Here is a 22,503-nt window from a genome sequence, read left to right on the forward strand (position 1 = left end):
GCCTGGTAATGAGAAGAGAAATTTAAGACTTTCTATAGAATTTTGATTAGATTATTAATAAAAGGTGTTTTTTTTCTACTTGAAGATGTAAAGATTTTAGCCTCGTGCCCTCATATTTGTAATAGTTTGAAACTAGGTTAATGCCCGCGCGATGCGTGGCTTCATCCAAAACCATATTATTTACTTGAAATATAACATTTTGTACAAACGCATACATTAGAAGAAAAAAAACATAAAACTATTCAAATGCCGGAAAAAACTTCCTTGTAGACTACATTTGTTGTTTTACTCGTTACATTCCCATTTTTGTCTAGTATAAGCAGAAAGATCCAAAGCTCCCCCTGGAGTCATGACAGCTGGCATGGTGGAGGAACCCCTCTTCGTGCTACAATTGGACTGTAACTGCTAAATTTAAAAAACGAAAAACAATTGATGAACCAAACACTCTAAACCACCCTAAAATTCCATTTTTTATGTGCATATTTCTAAAAGAACTATTGCTTCTATTTTATGTGCTACTTCATCATAAAACATATTAAACACGAGAGCCACGTCGACTTGTTTTGTAAATAAGCCATGTCCAGACCAAGCCAAGCGAAGCTATAAAAATCAAGATATTACCTTTAAAAAGTGGTAGAAGCCATTATTCAGTTCCGCACCAGCATCCATCGGCATAAAACATCATTCTTTAAGTACATCTTCACCTACATACAAAACCCTATACACATTAAAATATATATATATATATATATATATATATATATATATATATATATATATATATATCAATGTAAATCGGCAAGCAGATAAAAAATTAAACATAAAACGCTAAAATCGGTTTGCATATTACTTATTCTTTGTAGTTGGATCACTTGTAAATGAACTGAGCCGCATCGACTTGTTTTGTAAATAAGACATGTCCAGACCAATGCCAGCGAAGCTATAAAAAGCAAGATATTACCTTTAAAAAGAGTTAAAAGTCATTATTCAGTGCCGCACCAACATCCATCGGCATAAAACATCATTCTTTAAGTCCATCTTCACCTGCATTTCCATTTTTCGTTAGATAAGAAAAAGTTAAAAAACACAATAAATATGGAAACAATAAACTTGAAGCAAATTGACCACCCTTTGCTAGAGTAACTGCACCAGTTCTTCAATAGTCTTTATGAAGTTCCTTGAGTTGTTGATTGGCTTGGCTTGCTTGTTTCTTTGACAACAACATCATACTTCTCAACTTCCTTTTTCTTACTTTCAAGCACTACCATCTGCACAAGTAATTACCAATTTAAAAATATGTTGTTCTTCATGTTTAAGAAGAGCATCAATTAACAAATTATTTATTTAAAAAAAATCTCTGGGCATATGAAGAAGTTTGTAATGCTTGATAAATTGTTCATAAAAAATATTAATTAATAATCTTTAAACTATGTTAATAAAATCAAAGATTTCAAAAAATTGTGTCAATATTTAAAAAAAGAAACATAATTCTTGAAACTTTGCTCATCATTTCTTATTTCAGATTCTTGAGAACACTAAACCCTTTTCAGTTCAATATGTATGATAATAACAGTGATGATAATAAATATCAACAAAGGTCCTATCTTTTTTCCCAGTAAACTGCAAACTGATTCATGATTCCACAGAACGCAACAATTCTAGGAAAATAATAAAAAAATACTAATTAAATTGAAGATCTTTAAAGATTATATGGTAATTATAACAAAAAGCAACAATTCTAGAAAAAAATACTAATTAAATTGAAGATCTTTGAAGATTGTATAGTAATTAGGCTATAGGGTGTGGTCACACCATGACCCTCCACGTCAGTGTCATGTCATCCACCTCTAATCCACCATCCAAAACCACTACCATAAGGGTATGGTCATGACCCAAACCACTATACCCTTATTTATTAGTTTATCTTTGTCTAAAAAAAAGAAAATGATTTCTTGAAAAATAGAAAGAAGGACCATGGTTGCCATGGTTTAATCCATGCAAACCATGGTGGATCAAGCAAGGGGTGGTGTAGTCTTTTATTCATGTTCCTAGATGGCGAATCATGTCCCAACCATGACCTCCACACCCTTTAGCCTTATAAAATCAAATATTGCAAGAAATTGTGTCAATATTTAAAAAAAAAAAGGAATCCTAATTCTTGAAACAAACTTTGGTCATCATTTCCTATTACAAATTCTTGAAAACACTAATCACTTTTCAGTTCAATCTGTATGACTATAACCCCACAAAATGTTATACATATAAAAAGACTAATGATGATAAATATTAACAAAAATCCTATCTTTTTTGCCAGTAAATAGCAAGATCACCAAAAAGTTGCAACTTTTGAAAAATCACAAAGAATTCAAATCCAAATAGAAACTAATTAAAAGGGGTCTCGTAATATTGCATCTTATACACATATTCAAACATATTTCAACAACAACTTCAGCATCTTAATCTAAAACACAAAAGATTTCAATAAAGCATTCTGTCACACCCCGATTTCCACGTGTATCACCGGTGGGCCCGGTGGGGGATTACCGTGACGTAGTTGGCAACAATATAGTCAAACCACACAATTATATGAATGCACAGCGGAAGCATAAAGATAAGTATAATTCAACCTTTGATTGTAATATTGAATGTATCACAAATAGTCGAATGGTATCCGCAGGGGATCAAAATAATAATAAAAATATTGTTCAACAGACAAGGCATCAAAGCTTGCGAGACTTCTTAAGATGCCAAGGAGCTATAACCAGCCGATTACGTGTAGTACCTGCACTCAATCTTTTTGGGAAAATACGTCAGTTTACATTGGTAAATACATTCAACCGACACTTTTGTAAAATGTTTATTAAAATTGATTTGAATGCACAAGGCACAAACTCTTTTATAACTTGGGAGAATTATTTAATATTATAATCTTGTGAACGAATTACATGTTCCTTCTTTGCGTTCAGTAGCCCAGATCTAGTCCGGGTTAAAGATCAATAGACACACCACATTACGTAAAACCGAGGTGGGTAAACCAACGGTTACGTCTTTTATTAATATAGACATAATGCCGGGTGTACGCCTACACCCGGATGTCGAGGTCGTGGCCATTTCGTAAAATGATGCCTAGGATATCCGGGACATGGTCATTAACCCCCCAAAGGCTTTTAAGTAACAAAACTGTTTAAACGAGCCGATCAAATTATTCAATTAATCACCAAACGATGGAAGATTTGATGCTCGATCAAGCGGTATTTTATATACACCGTAACCCAAGCCCGTAATACGGAAAATAAGTTAAAAGTATTTACCTTTGCAAGTATTGTCCTTAATTGATTAAATCACAGATATCTTTTACTAGGCTCCTATTCTGGAACGAAGGTTTTAAAATAACCTATTAGAATCCTAACGGGTCTTTATATTAGCCGTAGCCTAGACCGGTCAGTTTCAAAGGATAGATACGGTTTAATCGCGTGAAAGGCGAAAACCGAGAATGGAATGTGATTCTGACCCAACAAGTTCGAAGACTTGTTTTATATGGGTTTAATATTCACACTCTGGATTTTGGGGTCAAAATAATATGGTTTGACCCGTATCGGCTAATTTATGTAAACTAGTTACATAAGCCGAACCGTGCGCGCAATAGGCGCAACGGGTAACCGTAAGAGTCCTACACTTGTTTCCCAAGTCAATATGCCTTAAAGAGGTTGTGGTATCAGTAGGATACCTTCCGTGATGCCCGTAACGAGTTTAAGTTCATTATACGCCCCGTGGTGGTTTTTCGGTCATTTTAAAGACTTTTAAAAGGGTTTTAGAGTTCTACAGGAAATCTGAGTTTCCCGTTCAGTTTATAAAGTCCAAAATACTTTATCTATTATTTACAATCAGTAGCAACTGGAATCGGGTCAAAAGACCTTGTAGAACTCAAGTTTTGGCCGAAAAGGGCATATTCGGTATTTACCGAACCGTAGCCATAACCGCAGGTTATGAGCAGGTTAAAATTAATTAAAGATCTTTAAAAATCACAAAATATTATTTTACAATAGTGAGTAAAAGGTTTGGTGACGAAATCTTGGTTTAGGTAGGCGTTATGCTAATCGCGCCGTTTATTACAAAAGTTTCTTTTAATTGCGCTATTTAGCATAACTCCTATTCTAGACCTCGGATTGGCGTGAAACTTTAGGGACATGCTTAGAATTTAGGAAGCAAGGTTATGGTCCCTTCACGTGTCCGAAATACTCTTTTTATTTTGAAAAGAGCGTTACGGTCAACTTTTAAGCAATTAACGGAAATGCGTAAAAGACTCGGACAAACAACGAACCGGTCACAGAGGGTGATACCATCACGTGACCTGGTCCTAAGAGAGTCCTAAGGCATATCTATATTGCACTAAAACGGGTCAGAACTGAAGTCAAAGCAAAAGTCAAACTTCTGCGACATTCGGCTCCGAACCGGGTCAATATAGCAAATGGCCGTATCAAACGAGTTTAGATAAGTTTATATACTTAATATCATGTTTTATAAGTGTTCAAACAGGTTTCATATCATCTATATTACAGATTATGCAAGAATCGCAAAAATGGCTTTCTGTTGACTTTTTAAGTATACGTCTGACTCGACATTTGAACTAGTTAGAGTGGTGATCAGAGGGAACCCTTTTAGGGGTTTATTACCCACATAAATACCAACACATAACTACTTTTGATTCGACAATTCACTGGACCATTCGTGATTTATCGCAAAGTCAATCGTTAGTTACGACGGATTGACTTTTAGGCTAAACTAAGCAATAACAAAGCCATAGAAGGTTTGGCATACTTACAGAGACTTGTGCATGACTTAGGAATGTTAGAAGAAAGCTTGTGATCTCCAGGAATGATCAGAAGATGTGTTTTGAGGTGTGTTTCATTTGTGAACCAAGCATGCCCTTTTATAGCAAAGTTTGGTGCACAAGATCATCACAACACATCCTACATTGCTCATGGATGATCAACAAGTGTCCTGAGGTGCTAGGGGTCAAGTAGAAGGCGCCCATGCTTCATTGATTGCTCACAAGTTCGTCTACAAGCCAAATCATTGAAGCTGCCCATGTTTTCTGTTACTGTGTGTCCCACGCGGCCCGCGTTAAAGGTTCATGCATCTTGGTCGCGGGTCGCCTGAGTTCTCATAACAGAACGCGTAATGGTAGAAGGCTCGCGGCCCGCATCAACTTACTCATGACTTTTACGCGGCCCGCGTTAGGTCTAAATTTCTGGATTTTTGAATCTTTTATAATCATTGCCAAAATCTTTGTAATTAATAACGAAATCTTTGGTAATTATTAACCTGACCTTTCGGGTTTGAAGGGGTAACTTTGCGATTTGGCCCTTGATTATTTACAACTAAGGGCCTCGTGTTATTTACCCGCATAGTTAAGTCCCCCGTTAGTTTGTTAGTTATCCGGAAAGCCTTAACTTTCATTGTTGACGCTTTTAACCCCTCTCATACGAATTTGATCATAATTTTCTCGTTTTAAAACGGAACTTCGCGGAATTTTTATAGTACATTCTAGTGAGCGTATTTTACTGTTACAAAGCCTCGGGTACGTCAAAGGGTCACTCAGAGGTATAATTAAACATGTTGACACAGTTAACCCCTGTAGCTTGTAATTTCTCACTTTCTTCCGCGTTTCGCTACCGTACGATCCATGATTTATTCGTTTGCAGGTACGAGCATGGTTTAGGGTTACTATACAGTATACTTACCCTTGGTTTACATTTATAACCCTCGAATTTACATACTTTCAAGGTTTGTCAACTTTAGTCCTTTATTTATTATTAAACGCCACGTGTAAACTCAAGACACGTGTCAATACATTATTGGACACAAAATTTCGAGGTGTTACATCCTCACCCCCTTAAAATAAATCTCGACCCGAGATTTACTCGAACAAATAAGGGTATTTTTCTTTCATCGTGGATTCAACTTCCCACGTGAATTCGGGACCTCTCCGGGCATCCCATTTGACCTTTACTATCGGTACATGCTTTCTTCGAAGCTTTTTCACCTGTCAGTCTTCAATCGACAAGGGCTTCTCCACAAACTTCAAGCTCTCATCTATATGCACATCTGTGTGTGGGATCACCAATGATTCATCAGCGAAACACTTCTTTAGATTGCAGATGTGGAACACGTTGTGAATTCCATTGAGCTCTTCTGGTAAGTTCAATTTATAGGCAACCGACCCGACACGTTCGATAACCTCGAAAGGTCCTATGTATCTCGGGCTCAGTTTGCCCTTCTTACCGAAGCGCATCACCCCCTTCCAGGCTGATACTTTTAGTAACACTTTTTCACCTACCTCGAAGTGAAAGTCCTTACGTTTTGGGTCAGCGTAACTTTTCTGCCTATCACGGGCAGCCTTGAGACGTTCCCGAATCTGGACAATCTTGTCCGTTGTTTCGAAAACTATCTCTGGTCCTGATAATTGGACCTCTCCTACTTCCGCCCAACACACAGGCAATCTACACTTTCTACCGTATAATGCCTCGAAAGGCGCAGCCTTTATGCTGGTATGGTAGCTATTGTTGTAGGAGAATTCGATTAGGGGTAGGTTCTTATCCCAACTAACACCTAAATCGATAGCACATGCCCGTAGCATGTCTTCCAACGTTTGAATAGTACGCTCACTCTGACCGTCTGTCTGAGGATGGTAAGCTGTACTAAAATTCAAGCGTGTGCCCAAAGATTGTTGGAAACTCTTCCAGAAATGCGATGTGTATCTAGTATCTCGATCGGAGATAATAGACACAGGTATGCCATGTAAGGCTACAATCTTATCAACATACAGCTGGGCTAAGGTGTCGGAGCTATAAGTCTCCTTTATGGGTAAGAAATGAGCTGACTTAGTCAGTCTATCGACTATAACCCATATTGTGTCATTTCCCTTGCTCGTCCTGGGTAACTTGGTGATAAAATCCATAGTTACACACTCCCACTTCCATTCAGGAAGCTCAGGCTGTTGTAACAAGCCAGATGGCTTTTGATGCTCAGCCTTGACTTGCGCACAAGTTAAGCATTTGGCTACATAAGCGGCTACAGACTTTTTCAAGCCTATCCACCAATAATTTGCCTTTAAGTCCTGATACATTTTATCTGCTCCAGGATGGACAGAATATTTGGAACTATGCGCTTCCTGGAGGATAACATCTCGTAGTCCTCCATAAATAGGAACCCATATTCGTCCATTCAATCGCAAAATTCCATCCTTGCTAAGAGTTAACTGCTCCTCAGTTACTCCTAACTTTTCCTTAGGATAGTTAGCTTCCAACACAGCTTCTCTCTGTGCAGCTAACACCCTTTCAATCAGATTATTCTTTACTTCAATGCTCTTGGCATTGATGCGGATGGGTTTCATCCTTTCTTTCCGGCTTAGGGCATCAGCGACTACATTCGCCTTGCCGGGATGGTATCTGACCTCACAATCATAATCATTTAAGGTCTCCATCCAACGGCGTTGCCTCATGTTTAGCTCCTTCTGATTGAACAAATGTTGAAGGCTCTTGTGATCTGAATAGATCACAAACTTGATTCCGTATAGATAATGCCTCCACAGTTTTAGTGCAAACACAACGGCACCCAACTCCAAGTCATGGGTGGTGTAATTCTTTTCGTGCACCTTTAACTGTCTCGAAGCATAGGCAATCACTTTGCCTTTCTGCATGAGCACACACCCCATGCCAGTGTGTGACGCGTCGCAGTAAACTACGAACTCTTCTGTACCTTCCGGTAGCGTCAACACAGGGGCGTTGCTCAGCTTTTGCTTTAGGATATCAAAGGATTCTTGCTGCTTAGGGCCCCAAACAAATTTTATCTTCTTCTTGGTTAGAGAAGTTAAGGGCGCAGCAATCCTTGAGAAATTTTCAATGAATCTTCTGTAGTATCCTGCTAACCCCAGGAAACTACGGATCTCTGTGGGCGTCTTTGGCTCTTGCCAATTCATGACCGCCTCTACCTTAGCGGGATCCACCTGGATACCACGCTCGCTTATGACATGTCCAAGAAATTGGACTTCTCGTAGCCAGAATTCGCATTTAGAGAATTTGGCATAGAGTTTCTCGCGATGCAGCAATCTGAGAATACATGGTAGGTGTTTCTCATGGTCAGCTTTGTTCTTTGAATAGATAAGAATGTCGTCGATGAATACGATGACGAATTTGTCTAAGTACGGCTTGCAGACGCGATTCATGAGATCCATGAACGCAGCCGGTGCATTTGTGAGCCCAAAAGGCATCACTAGGAACTCGTAGTGACCGTAGCGAGTCCTAAATGCTGTTTTGTGTACGTCCTCATCTCTGACTTTCAGCTGATGGTAGCCCGACCTCAAGTCGATCTTTGAGAAATAAGTAGCCCCTTGTAATTGATCAAACAAGTCGTCGATCCTTGGCAATGGGTATCTATTCTTTATCGTGACCTTATTAAGTTCACGATAGTCGATGCATAGACGCATTGATCCGTCCTTTTTCTTAATGAACAGGACAGGTGCTCCCCATGGAGACGAACTAGGTTTGATGAAACCTTTAGCCAGTAGTTCATCCAGCTGGGTCCTTAATTCCTTCATTTCAGTTGGTGCTAGTCTGTAGGGTGCTCTAGCAATGGGAGCCGCTCCAGGAATGATATCTATCCTGAATTCCACTTGCCTAACGGGTGGCAACCCAGGTAGATCTTCGGGGGAAACTTCTGGATACTCCGAAATGACAGGAATGTCCTCTATCTTTGGTTTGGGCTCTTCTATTATTACCTGTGCCATGTAGATGACACAGCCTCTTTTTAAACATCTAGAAGCCTTGAGCATAGTTACATCCTCGGGCAATCCATACTGCGTATCTCCTTGAATGGTAAGCGATTCACCACTCGGAGTCTTTAGCACTATTTGTTTTCTGTTGCAGACGATCTGGGCCTGGTTGTGGGATAACCAGTCCATGCCCAGAACGATGTCAAAACCAGCCAGTTTGAAGGGAAGTAGAGATAGAGGAAAAGAGTGGTTCTTAATGGATATTTCACATCCATCTAGAATAGTGGAGACGGTTTCTACTGTGCCGTCTGCTAGCTCTACTTCGTATTTCACATTTAGGGTTTTGATAGGCATATTTAGCAATTTGCGAAATTTTTGGTCTACAAAGGACTTATCAGCGCCTGAATCGAACAGTACTCTTGCAAAGATATTATTTACTAGAAAAGTACCTGTGATTATGTTGTCGTCTTGCAAAGCTTCCTTCACATCCATCTTGAAGACCCTAGCGTTATTCTTTTTGGTTTCTTCTGTCTTCTTGGCGAATTTAGGGCAGTTACTTTTAATGTGCCCCTTTTCACTGCAGTTGTAGCAGGTCGCGTCTTTTATCTTCTTGCAGTCCACAGTCTTGTGGTCTTTGGACTTGCACAGTCCACAAGTATACGACTTCGACTGGGACTGTGAGTTTGACCCGAGCCTACACTTACCAAAGCGATGCTTCTGGCAGTTTTTGCACTTGGGCTTCTCTCCCGATTGTTCGACTCGGTCCCTCTCTTGCCATCACCGTTCCCACGGTGTTTCTTGCCCGACCTTCGTGAGGTATCGTCCTCACGCTTCCTCTTCTCGGCCTCTTTGTTCCTCAGCGATCTCAATCGGACCGCGTCCATTGTGAGGGACAAAGAGAGGTCAGTTACAGACCTGAAGGTCGTTGGCCGAGAGGCCTTCACACTTGCCTTTATCGCGGGTTCTAACCCCCCGATAAAACGAGCGATCCTCCTTGGTTCCGGGGTTACCAGATATGGAACCAATCGAGACATCATGTTGAAGCTCGTTAAGTAGTCCTGGCAGTCTAGGTTTGTCATCACCAATGACACAAAATCGGACTCTATCTTCTCCACCTCATGTTGAGGGCAGTAATTTTCTTTGATGAGAGAAACGAATTCCTCCCACGTCATGCTGTATAGCACAGTCTTTCCCGAGGCTTGAACCAACGCCCTCCACCAAGCCAGGGCCTCGCCCTTAAACGATTGCGACACAAACTTCACTACGTCCCTTTTCGCACAGCCACTGATGTCCACCACAGTGTCCATCTCATCCAGCCACGTCATACATTCGACGGCACCTTTCTCCCCTGTGAAGTCTCGGGGTTTACAAGACACAAAGTACTTGTATGTGCAGCCCCTGGCACGGGAAGCATCAGTATACTCCCTTTCACGACGAACACTATTTTCGTTTGACGAGTGATTGTCGTCGTCCTCTTGGGCTTGGACGAGTGGTTATCGTCGTCCTTCTTGGGCTTGGATAGTGGTTTGCTGTGGGATTTTGAGTGTGTCTTCGGCTTAGAGGGTGGTTTGGACATGGTCCTGCTTCGAGATTCGGTATATTGTCGATCTAGAGCTGCCTGAACAGCGTTGTCGACAAGAGCCTTTAGTTGAGCGCCCGTTAAATGCACTTGGGCATTATCATAATCATCTTCACTCGTATGGCTATTTTCTCCATTGGGATTCGCCATAATAGCTTGTATCTGCTGCAGAAGATAATGAAAATTCTATTCAGGAGTTTATTATTGAATTGTCTTTCATGGCAATTCATTTACCATGGTAACGAAGACCATATCTGGTTAATTTGTTACCCACTTTTCATTTTAGGATTTGAACATACTTATCCTAATTACAATATAACATTGTTAGTGGCATAAAAGCCTAGTCACGAGGACATTATTATAATATTAGCCGAGATTTCAGAGAATCAAGGTATGAAGGTTTGAACCGTAGTTCTTTTACCCCCTTCTGACAGGGAGTCATAGACCACCACTGTCTTTTGTCTTATTATGACAACAATTATGGCCCGTAGGCACTACATCACTAATGGATGTTTGATAAGGTTGGCCCGTAGGCACTACATCGCTAATGGATGTTTAATAAGTGATCATCTTCATTGATGATTTAACCCATGATTTATTATATCATTGATTTGGGCTTTGGAATCCTTTAAAGGATTTTTGTATAAGAATGACGTGTGCGATTTTAACAAATCACACCTGCCATGATTGTTAACATGCTTACAGAGGTTAACAGGGAATCTGAATCTTTTAATTAGGTCTTACCATCTTGGCCGGATCTTAAAAGACACCTGGCTAGGTTTCACTCTTAAGATTCTTTACTTAGGCAGATCAAATTAAAAGGAATGATTTTGATTTATTTCATATATAGTAATAACAAAATGAAATTCATAACATAACATTCCAAAACTTCAATACGATTTACACGCTGCCCTAAACGAGACTTTTAAACAAGTACATACCTACATAGAGGTTAAAATAAGAGACAAGTCCACGCAGGGACTAATACAAGATAGATGTCCGTGCAGGGACTAAAAGATAAGTCCACGTAGGGACTGAAATACGATAAATGTCCACGCAGGGACTAAATTGTAAGTACAACAATCCATAAGGAGACTAAGGGTCTCGTTTCTTCTTCTTGCCCTTCAGTAGGTTTGCCAAGCCCTTGAGGAATCCTCGGTGGCTCTTACGTTCTTCCTCGAAGTCTCTTTCCACACGGCTCAAACGGTGGAGTATTTCTTCTTGTTCAGGTGGGGAAAAACGTGGTTGTGGCGCCGGTTGCGGAACTGGAGGTCTACGAGGTGCTGGATACCTATGAGCTGAGTAGTCCGGTATCCCCATGTTTCCAAAAGCTCCGTCTGGATAGCGGGCATTATACCTAGCCGCTACCACATATGGGTCGCGCTCATAGTTGTAATTGTATTGTGCGTGCGACGATGGTTCGAACGGGTTGTATGCCGTTGGGCCCGTGTACGCAGGTATTGGGTGGTCATACCCAAACGGTGGCGAAGATGGTGCAACTGGTGCGGAGTTCGCCTCCTGTACTGGACTTGCAGGTCCTTCTTCTGGTAGTGGCGGGTAGTGGCTACTACTAGAGTGTCGAGGGGTGCTGAAGTGGAAATCCCCTCCTCGTGTGGACATACGAGCATTTGTCCTTCTACGCCTTGGCGGATCAGGCATTACTGGTTGTACCGGTGGCGGAAGTGGTGGCGTAACTGCCACGAAGCGTGGATCCTCGGAGGGATCTTACGGGTGTTGCGGCTGGTGTTGTGATGTCTGATGAGATGGTGTATAGTACCACTCATGTCGGTCGAACAACGCTTGGAAGCTATCTGGGCCTTGATAAGGTGTCCCATGAAAAGAAGACCCATCGGAGATCTCGATAGGATGGGTGGGCGTACCACGAGCAGGTTCTATTGGATCCGTGTCCTCATCCATATGGTCTTCGGAGAAGTGATCCTGTGGTCCTAACGGAACAAAGCCTGCGGGCTCCTGAATGTAGTCAGCTGGGTTAAACTGACCTCTGAAGTATGGAGTAGGATCGTCAAAATTACGGTGCGATACCGAACGTTGTAGAGGTATGTAGGAGGGTTGAGGGTTGTTGGGATCATTCTCGGAATCTGGCCCGAACGAGTGACGGTACGATGGCGTCGAGCTGTGCGAGATGGAATGCCTCGCAGGTTCGAAAAGGTTTCTCCGTCTTTGCGGTTCTTCACTCCTTGTGGTTGAAGGAGCTCGCGTATTTGAAGGTCCAGCTTCGTGATCGTTGTGAGTAACGATCTCTCCTCTGCCTCTGCCTCTTCTTCCTCTTCCTCGGAAAATTACAGGTGCCATATTTCCTGCTTTCAAAACTATTAAAAATCACAATAACAATAAAAGACAACTGGAATAAAGAATTCGAATTTGTCCTATGTTCTTGTCTAGACTCAAGTATGTGCAATTGTGTCACTGAGATTAAACACATTAGGATAGTGTTTAATTCACTCAATGTTGGCTCTGATACCAACCTGTCACACCCCGATTTCAACGTGTATCACCGGTGGGCCCGGTGGGGGATTACCGTGACGTAGTTGGCAACAATATAGTCAAACCACACAATTATATGAATGCACAGCGGAAGCATAAAGATAAATATAATTCAACCTTTGATTGTAAGATCGAATGTATCACAAATAGTCGAATGGTATCCGCAGGGGATCAAAATAATAATAAAAATATTGTTCAACAGACAAGGCATCAAAGCTTGCGAGACTTCTTAAGATGCCAAGGAGCTATAACCAGCCGATTACGTGTAGTACCTGCACTCAATCTTTTTGGGAAAATACGTCAGTTTACACTGGTAAATACATTCAACCGACACTTTTGTAAAATGTTTATTAAAATTGATTTGAATGCACAAGGCACAAACTCTTTTATAACTTGGGAGAATTATTTAATATTATAATCTTGTGAACGAATTACATGTTCCTTCTTTGCGATCAGTAGCCCGGATCTAGTCCGGGTTAAAGATCAATAGACACACCACATTGCGTAAACCGAGGTGGGTAAACCAACGGTTACGTCTTTTATTAATATAGACATAATGCCAGGTGTACGCCTACACCCGGATGTCGAGGTCGTGGCCATTTCGTAAAATGATGCCTAGGATATCCGGGACATGGTCATTAACCCCCCAAAGGCTTTTAAGTAACAAAACTGTTTAAACGAGCCGATTAAATTATTCAATTAACCACCAAACGATGGAAGATTTGATGCTCGATCAAGCGGTATTTTATATATACCGTAACCCAAGCCCGTAATACGGAAAATAAGTTAAAAGTATTTACCTTTGCAAGTATTGTCCTTAATTGATTAAATCACAGATATCTTTTACTGGGCTCCTATTCTGGAACGAAGGTTTTAAAATAACCTATTAGAATCCTAACGGGTCTTTATATTAGCCGTAGCCTAGACCGGTCAGTTTCAAAGGATAGATACGGTTTAATCGCGTGAAAGGCGAAAACCGAGAATGGAATGTGATTCTGACCCAACAAGTTCGAAGACTTGTTTTATATGGGTTTAATATTCACACTCTGGATTTTGGGGTCAAAATAATATGGTTTGACCCGTATCGGCTAATTTATGTAAACTAGTTACATAAGCCGAACCGTGCGCGCAATAGGCGCAACGGGTAACCGTAAGAGTCCTACACTTGTTTCCCAAGTCAATATGCCTTAAAGAGGTTGTGGTATCAGTAGGATACCTTCCGTGATGCCCGTAACGAGTTTAAGTTCATTATACGCCCCGTAGTGGTTTTTCGGTCATTTTAAAGACTTTTAAAAGGGTTTTAGAGTTCTACAGGAAATCTGAGTTTCCCGTTCAGTTTATAAAGTCCAAAATACTTTATCTATTATTTACAATCAGTAGCAACTGGAATCGGGTCAAAAGACCTTGTAGAACTCAAGTTTTGGCCGAAAAGGGCATATTCGGTATTTACCGAACCGTAGCCATAACCGCAGGTTATGAGCAGGTTAAAATTAATTAAAGATCTTTAAAAATCCCAAAATATTATTTTACAACAGTGAGTAAAAGGTTTGGTGACGAAATCTTGGTTTAGGTAGGCGTTATGCTAATCGCGCCGTTTATTACAAAAGTTTCTTTTAATTGCGCTATTTAGCATAACTCCTATTCTAGACCTCGGATTGGCGTGAAACTTTAGGGACATGCTTAGAATTTAGGAAGCAAGGTTATGGTCCCTTCACGTGTCCGAAATACTCGTTTTATTTTGAAAAGGGCGTTACGGTCAACTTTTAAGCAATTAACGGAAATGCGTAAAAGACTCGGACAAACAACGAACCGGTCACAGAGGGTGATACCATCACGTGACCTGGTCCTAAGAGAGTCCTAAGGCATATCTATATTGCACTAAAACGGGTTAGAACTGAAGTCAAAGCAAAAGTCAAACTTCTGCGACATTCGGCTCCGAACCGGGTCAATATAGCAAATGGCCGAATCAAACGAGTTTAGACAAGTTTATATACTTAATATCATGTTTTATAAGTGTTCAAACAGGTTTCATATCATCTATATTACAGATTATGCAAGAATCGCAAAAATGGCTTTCTGTTGACTTTTTAAGTATACGTTTGACTCGACATTTGAACTAGTTAGAGTGGTGATCAGAGGGAACCCTTTTAGGGGTTTATTACCCACATAAATACCAACACATAACTACTTTTGATTCGACAATTCACTGGACCATTCGTGATTTATCGCAAAGTCAATCGTTAGTTACGACGGATTGACTTTTAGGCTAAACTAAGCAATAACAAAGCCATAGAAGGTTTGGCATACTTACAGAGACTTGTGCACAACTTAGGAATGTTAGAAGAAAGCTTGTGAGCTCTAGGAATGATCAGAAGATGTGTTTTGAGGTGTGTTTCATTTGTGAACCAAGCATGCCCTTTTATAGCAAAGTTTGGTGCACAAGATCATCACAACACATCCTACATTGCTCATGGATGATCAACAAGTGTCCTGAGGTGCTAGGGGTCAAGTAGAGGGCGCCCATGCTTCATTGATTGCTCACAAGTTCGTCTACAAGCCAAATCATTGAAGCTGCCCATGTTTTCTGTTACTGTGTGTCCCACGCGGCCCGCGTTAAAGGTTCATGCATCTTGGTCGCGGGTCGCCTGAGTTCTCATAACAGAACGCGTAATGGTAGAAGGCTCGCGGCCCGCATCAACTTACTCATGATTTTTACGCGGCCCGCGTTAGGTCTAAATTTCTGGATTTTTGAATCTTTTATAATCATTGCCAAAATCTTTGTAATTAATAACGAAATCTTTGGTAATTATTAACCTAACCTTTCGGGTTTGAAGGGGTAACTTTGCGATTTGGCCCTTGATTATTTACAACTAAGGGCCTCGTGTTATTTACCCGCATAATTAAGTCCCCGGTTAGTTTATTAGTTATCCGGAAAGCCTTAACTTTCATTGTTGACGCTTTTAACCCCTCTCATACGAATTTGATCATAATTTTCTCGTTTTAAAACGGAACTTCGCGGAATTTTTATAGTACATTCTAGTAAGCGTATTTTACTGTTACAAAGCCTCGGGTACGTCAAAGGGTCACTCAGAGGTATAATTAAACATGTTGACACAGTTAACCCCTGTAGCTTGTAATCTCTCACTTTCTTCCGCGTTTCGCTACCGTACGATCCATGATTTATTCGTTTGCAGGTACGGGCATCGTTTAGGGTTACTATACAGTATACTTACCCTTGGTTGACATTTATAACCCTCGAATTTACATACTTTCAAGGTTTGTCAACTTTAGTCCTTTATTTATTATTAAACGCCACGTGTAAACTCAAGACACGTGTCAATACATTATTGGACACAAAATTTCGAGGTGTTACACATTCACCAAAAAGCTAAACTAAGTTCACGTATTCAGTTTCACACAATAAGCATCATCTGGGTTCTCGGCCAAAACAAATTCAGCCATCATCGACCTTTACCTAAATCAGTCTATTAAAACCCTAAGAAAAAAAGCATAAGTTAATCGATCTTCAAATCATGTAAAATAAAACCTAACGAACATAATCGTTCACAAAACAACATCAACAATGTCGATTAAGACTCAAGGAAATTACCGTAGAGTGGAAATCCTTCAAATCCGTCGACCGTCGCTCCAGTTGAATGACTGATGAAGGTTGTCGGCGATGGTGTTGAGAGAGAGGGGCAGAGGAATTTTATGTTTAGGGTTTTTTGATAGGAAATATGAATGAGAGAATGAGAGAATGAGAGAGAGAGAGAGAGAGAGAGAGTATAATGAAGCGTACAATAGAAGCCTTCTTCAATCCTGGCCTTAGAGCAATGCCACATATATGCTTATGTGGCTGCTTATTTGGCATCAACCATAGGGTGACATGTGTCCCCAATGGTTTGCTTTATTAGAGGTATAGATGTGTAAATCTAACCTAAGTGTCACACCTGGCAAAAATGTAATAATTGGTCTAAATGAAACTAATGAATTATTATGAGTAAAAATCACGTACAGATTGAGTAATCATACAAAACATATGAATGATGTGGAAAAGTAAAAAAGCATGATGCCATTCGTAGTTATTCTATTCGTATGTTAATTATCAAAATTACTCTACAAGTGCATCAAACAACATAAAATTCAAAATTACCCTACGAGTTCATCAAAATAACATAACATACACAATTACTCTACAAGTTTATTAAACAACATACAATTCAAAATTACTATACAAGTGCATCAAGTAACTAGTCATTTAAAATTACTCTACAACTGCATCATAATTACTTTACTAGTTCATCATTAATACACTAGTAAAAGATATAATTCAAAATTACTTTACAAATGCATCAAAAAACTAGTCATTAAAAAAAATTCTAGTCATTCAAAATTACTTTACAAGTGTATCATAATTACTCTAATAGTTCATCAAAATAACATAACATACACAATTACTCTACAAGTTTATCAAACAACATACAATTCAAAAGTACTTTACAAATGCATCATAATTACTCTACCAGTTCATAAAAAAAAATAAACAGGCACATTCACTCTACAAGTTCATCAAACAACACAAAATTTAAAATTACTCTACAACTGGATTATAATTACTCTACTAGTTCATCAAGATAATTACTTTACGAATAGAATAATTACGAAAATGTCACCGCGTTCTTTTTACTTTTCCACGTCATTCGTACGTTTTGTACGATAACCGTATTTGTATTTGATCTTTTGTTGGATTATTTGTGTGATAAATTGCATTTACACCCTTTAAGTTTCAAAAAAAAATTAGGCGTTATTCTTTAAGTAACGAAATTACAACACATATCCTTTATATTTTAATTTTTTTATAGCAGATATCCTTTATGTTTTACTTTTCTTTACAGCAGATGTCCTTTACTTTTATAATCTTTTTGGGAAAAAGGACACTGTTTGTAAAGAAATTAGAACATAAAGGACATCCGCTGCGTTAGTTAAAAGACAACGTCTGAAATTTTGCTGAAACTTAAAAGGACGTAAAACGCAATTTGTATAGATTTCAATAAATTAACTTTATTATATAAAATAGAGTAAATTACAAAAATCATCCTTTATGTTTATACCAGATTGCAAACTATGTTCTTTGTCTTCAAAAATTACAAAAAAATGTACTCATGTTTGCAAACTCTTGCACGTTACGTCCTTTAGCCATAACTTAGTTAGTTTTAATGGTTAAATCTGACCAAATGAACCCCACATGAGGGTATTTTGGTCATTTTACCATATATACTTAAATAAATAAACATAAACAAAACTTATAAACTCTCTCTCTCTCTCTCTCTCTCTCTCTACAAACTCTCTCCATCTCTATACAAACTGTAAGGACCTGCACGAAATTGTCCTAAAACACTCCGTAAGTGAAAACCCGGACCACTAAAGCCCTAAATTCCATGAAAAATCAAGAAAATCAAAATTTATTCGTTGGTCGCGGGTCGCGTAAGAGTTAAGCAATTCTTACGCGGGGTGCGACAGCTTTGAAAATCTCCGGATAAGCCTTAGGCCACGTGTCAGACACGTGGCAGACCTACGCCATGACACGGCAGCCCTAGCCGTAGCTAGGTTGGCCCATGCGGGCCGCGTAGGATGCTCTTCGAGTTTACGCGGGCCGCGACAGACTCAAAAATTTGCTATAAATTGGACATTGCATGGCCTTTCTTCTGTGTTCGAATTTCACTTTCAAAATGTCAAAATTCTGCTTATATACAAGTGTTTAAGGGTCGAAACGCTGCTACGATTACGGGGTAATAAATCGATCACTGCTACGATACAATGTCCGATCGATTGAAACCGATCCGATGGATGTTTAAGTGTTGCCTGAATTCGGGCTATACTTTGTCATTCGTCGTGAGGGTTTTGATTTCGTGAACTTATCGTAAATGTTGTATTAAGTTACTAACCTAGTTTCGTTTGCATTATTTAACTTGGTTACCAGGCTTAATCGGTAGGCAAAATCTGTCCAGTTAAACTTGCAATGTGAGTCATTCTCTTTTTACCAAATTGTTTCCAAAACCCTTTTTATTTTCAAAGTTATAATTACAGGGATTAAGTCTTTGTAGTCTTTAATTACAGCCAGTATGTGGGGTTCTGTATACATTACTTGATAACCGTCACCATTGGACAACAGGTTAGCCAATGGGTGATATGACCATAGTCACAGATACGGTCGAGTGACAAATACCGTTGGGTAGTTGATTGATATATAAACATTGTAATCGCTCTTAATACTGTAAATTATAACAATGTGTCGTTTTGTACCAATTGAATGACTCGCCAGTATTTCCCCGCTGATAAAATCTTTTTAAACATGTTTCAGGTGATTTACTGTGAACAAGGAAAAGTGCCGTGTAGCACTACCAGCTTGGATAAAGTGGCTCAGTAAATAAATAAAAATGTTTTTGTAACCAAGGGATTTCCCAGTGGAATTCCTTTATTGTAAATTACGGGGTTCGTCCCGAAATTTGAAATAAAATAAATGGGTGTTTTCAGTTTAAACGATCTTGTTAAAATTTCTGCTGCCTAATTAAACACCAATACCACGAGTTTCTGTCCCGCGACTTCTGAACCGGGTAAAACCGGGTCAGGGGCCGTGACAGAAAAAGGTGGTATCAGAGCCACTGATTTAAGCCAATTAAGTATTTAGAAATACTTAATTTTCAGATTGCCATTCTGTGATTCTGTGAAAATTTAATTTAACAAATAAAATTTTAATTTAAATTTTGTGTGTTTCTTCATGTGTGCTAACAGCATAAATGAACTGTCGGAGGCACTCCGAAACTTTACAATCCATACCACCGATATGGATACTACAGGAACCCAGTCAGGGTATCAGCGGATACCGAGGAGCCACTAGTGTTTCAGGCCCAGCCACAGGAGAAACCAAAACCCAAAAAGAGAAGAAGGTTGTTGGATTGGAAACGAGGACGCAATAAGAAACCCGTTGCCCAACGGGTAAAGAAAACGGAGGATCCAAAGGGAAAGGGAAAGGAAGTTGGGGAGAGTTCCGGTCAAGCCCAGGAGATGCCACATTGGGAAGAACTTGATAGGAAACTGGCGAATTGTGACCTCATCGGACCTGCTGACGAAACCCTTTTCAATTTCCCCGCCCAATCTGAACTTTCAATTAATTTGGAACCTGCTATTCCGGACCCTATTGTCAATCCCCAACCTTTTACAAGGCAGTTGGAAGAATGGTGGACGAGCGACTAGCATTTTCAGAATTTCATGAATAACCCCAATGTTTACTTTCCCCAGTTTGATCCTGAACCTGCACCATTCCCACCTATGAGCGCGGAACGTTGCCGAATTACGCCGCTACGGCGAGGAACTGCTGGATGCGGGGAATCGGATTCGCGAAGTGGGGGAAAACATCACATGGAAGTACGACGAGAGGGAGCGTCGTTTCTGAAAAACCAGTTGACTGAAGTTAAAAAGTTTTTGTATAATAATAATAATAATAATAATAATAATAATAATAATAATATGTGAAAAAAGCATAATATATAATAATAATAATAATATAGTATTGTACAACAATAACTAAAATAAGACTTTTGTAAAATAGATAGTGTGTATTGATGCATACTATTATAAAAATATATGTCGCAAGGTCGACGATTTTGGCTATATGTGTTGATTTAATTGTGTTGTGAGTACCATGTTGTGTTTAATTGTTATCCAATGTGTGACAATAATTTATATATATCTTGTTAATTATTCAGATGGAAAACACAATAAACCAACCGGCAACCGAAATTAACCAATCTGAACAACACAATGAGGATCATTTTCTTAATAGGCAAGATATAGAAAATATCGTTGCTCAGGGAATAGCCAATGCTATTCCAGCAATTGTTGCTGCCGTTAAGAATCCTGCTGAACCTTCCCAAGCCAACCATAGTAAACGCACTCACGACGATAATTTTAGTAACAGTGTAAATGGAGGCGGCAATAATGACAATAATGTGGTTCAAGCCCCAATACTTAAGAAAATGAAAGTTGCAACACCTGGTTGCACTTATAAAGAATTTCTTGCCTGTAAGCCAGTGGAATTTGCAGGCAATGAAGGGGCGACTGCCGCACTGCGTTGGTTAGAAAAGACCGAAGCAGTAATCAAAATAAGTAAATGCGAAGAGGAAGACAAGGTTATGTACGCATCCCACCTTTTCAAAGAAGAGGCGTTAGAATGGTGGAACACGGTGCTGCAAGCCAAGGGAAGTGACGTGGCTTATGTCATGAGTTGGGAGGAATTTAAGGGTTTGGTGGAAAGAAATTTTTGTCCCGACTATGAAAAGGAACAAATGACGAATAAGTTCCTGAACCACCGGATGGTGGATGTTGACTGTCGAGGGTATACTAGAATTGTACCAACTCTGGCCTCGCCAGAACATGTGCTTATTTCTCGCTATATTTGGGGACTAATTAGCGAAATTCGTGATATAGTCAAAGCTGCGAGGCCTTGCACAATTGACGATGCTGTCGAACTGGCCAACACCTTGAATGACGGACTGATGCGCACGAGAGAAGAAAACAGGAAAAAGGAATTGGCCCAAAAGATTACCTAAGGATTTCGTTGGGGTAATAATAGTAGTAATTTCAAGAAAAGGGAACTGGGCAATCTTCCACACCTCCATTCTGCAGAAACTGTCGAAAGAAATATTTTGGTAAATGTCAAGAGAAGTGTAATTTCTGCAAGGCACCGGGGCACCGAGAGGAGGAGTGCAGGAAGAAATCAACGATTTGCTTCAATTGCAGAGAAGCTAGGCATTTTAGACCAGAATGCCCAAAATTGGTCAAACCAGCTAATAATAAGGCCAAACCTGCTGAAGGAACTAATAAGAAGAATGCAAGAGCCTTCCAGCTGACTACCCAGGAAGCAGATCTGATTCCAGATGTGATAGCTGGTACGTTTCTAGTACATGACGTTTACGCCAAAGTATTATTTGACTCTGGTGCAAACCAAAGTTTTATAAATACTTCATTTTGCCAAGCTCTTAAGCAACCTCTAACCAAACTTAGGCAGATTTATACGGTGGAAACGGCAGATGGAAATTCTGTTAATATAGATAAGGTTCTGCAAGAAGGAAAGATAGAACTTTCAGGCCATAAATTTTCTGCAAACCTTCTACCTATAAAATTAGCAAGATTCGATGTTGTATTAGGAATGGATTAGTTAGTAGCCAACCATGCTCGAATCCTCTGTGATAAGAATTCCATAGAAATTCATACACCCGCAGGGGAAGTAATTGTGGTTACAGGAGATAAGCCACGTAAACCAATGAAATTCATTTCAGTAATGAAAGTTGCTACTTATAAACGAAAACAAGGAATAGTGTATATGATTTCGGTAATTATTAACAATAAAGGTGATGAACTTAAGGAAATCCCAGTAGTATCAGAATACCCTGATGTATTTCCAGAAGAGCTACCTGGATTACCACCAGATAAGGAAGTAGAGTTTAGAATTCATCTGATTCCTAGAACTACACCAATAGCTAAGGCACCTTATCGATTAGCACCCACAGAAATGTTAGAACTAAAGAAACAGTTAGATGAATTGCTAGGCAAAGGATTCATACAACCTAGTTCATCCCCTTGGGGA

General features: G+C 39.6%; 1 long non-coding RNA gene across 2 annotated transcripts; it reads right to left on the reverse strand.

Annotated features, from left to right (window-relative positions):
- Positions 1-216: 216 nt before the first annotated feature.
- LOC110870808 lies at positions 217-16,562 on the reverse strand. 2 transcript variants are annotated; one of them, XR_002553253.2, is made up of 5 exons: positions 16,468-16,562; positions 1,129-1,268; positions 962-1,044; positions 622-704; positions 217-402 (listed from the first exon to the last, which is right to left on the reverse strand). It is a non-coding gene; the product is annotated as an uncharacterized LOC110870808 (long non-coding RNA). The 2 variants fall into 2 exon arrangements; XR_004864629.1 differs by having other exon boundaries at positions 217-405.
- Between the last annotated feature and the right edge of the window lie 5,941 nt (positions 16,563-22,503).

This window comes from Helianthus annuus, chromosome 8 (assembly GCF_002127325.2).
Source record: "Helianthus annuus cultivar XRQ/B chromosome 8, HanXRQr2.0-SUNRISE, whole genome shotgun sequence".
Taxonomy (NCBI): domain Eukaryota; kingdom Viridiplantae; phylum Streptophyta; class Magnoliopsida; order Asterales; family Asteraceae; genus Helianthus; species Helianthus annuus.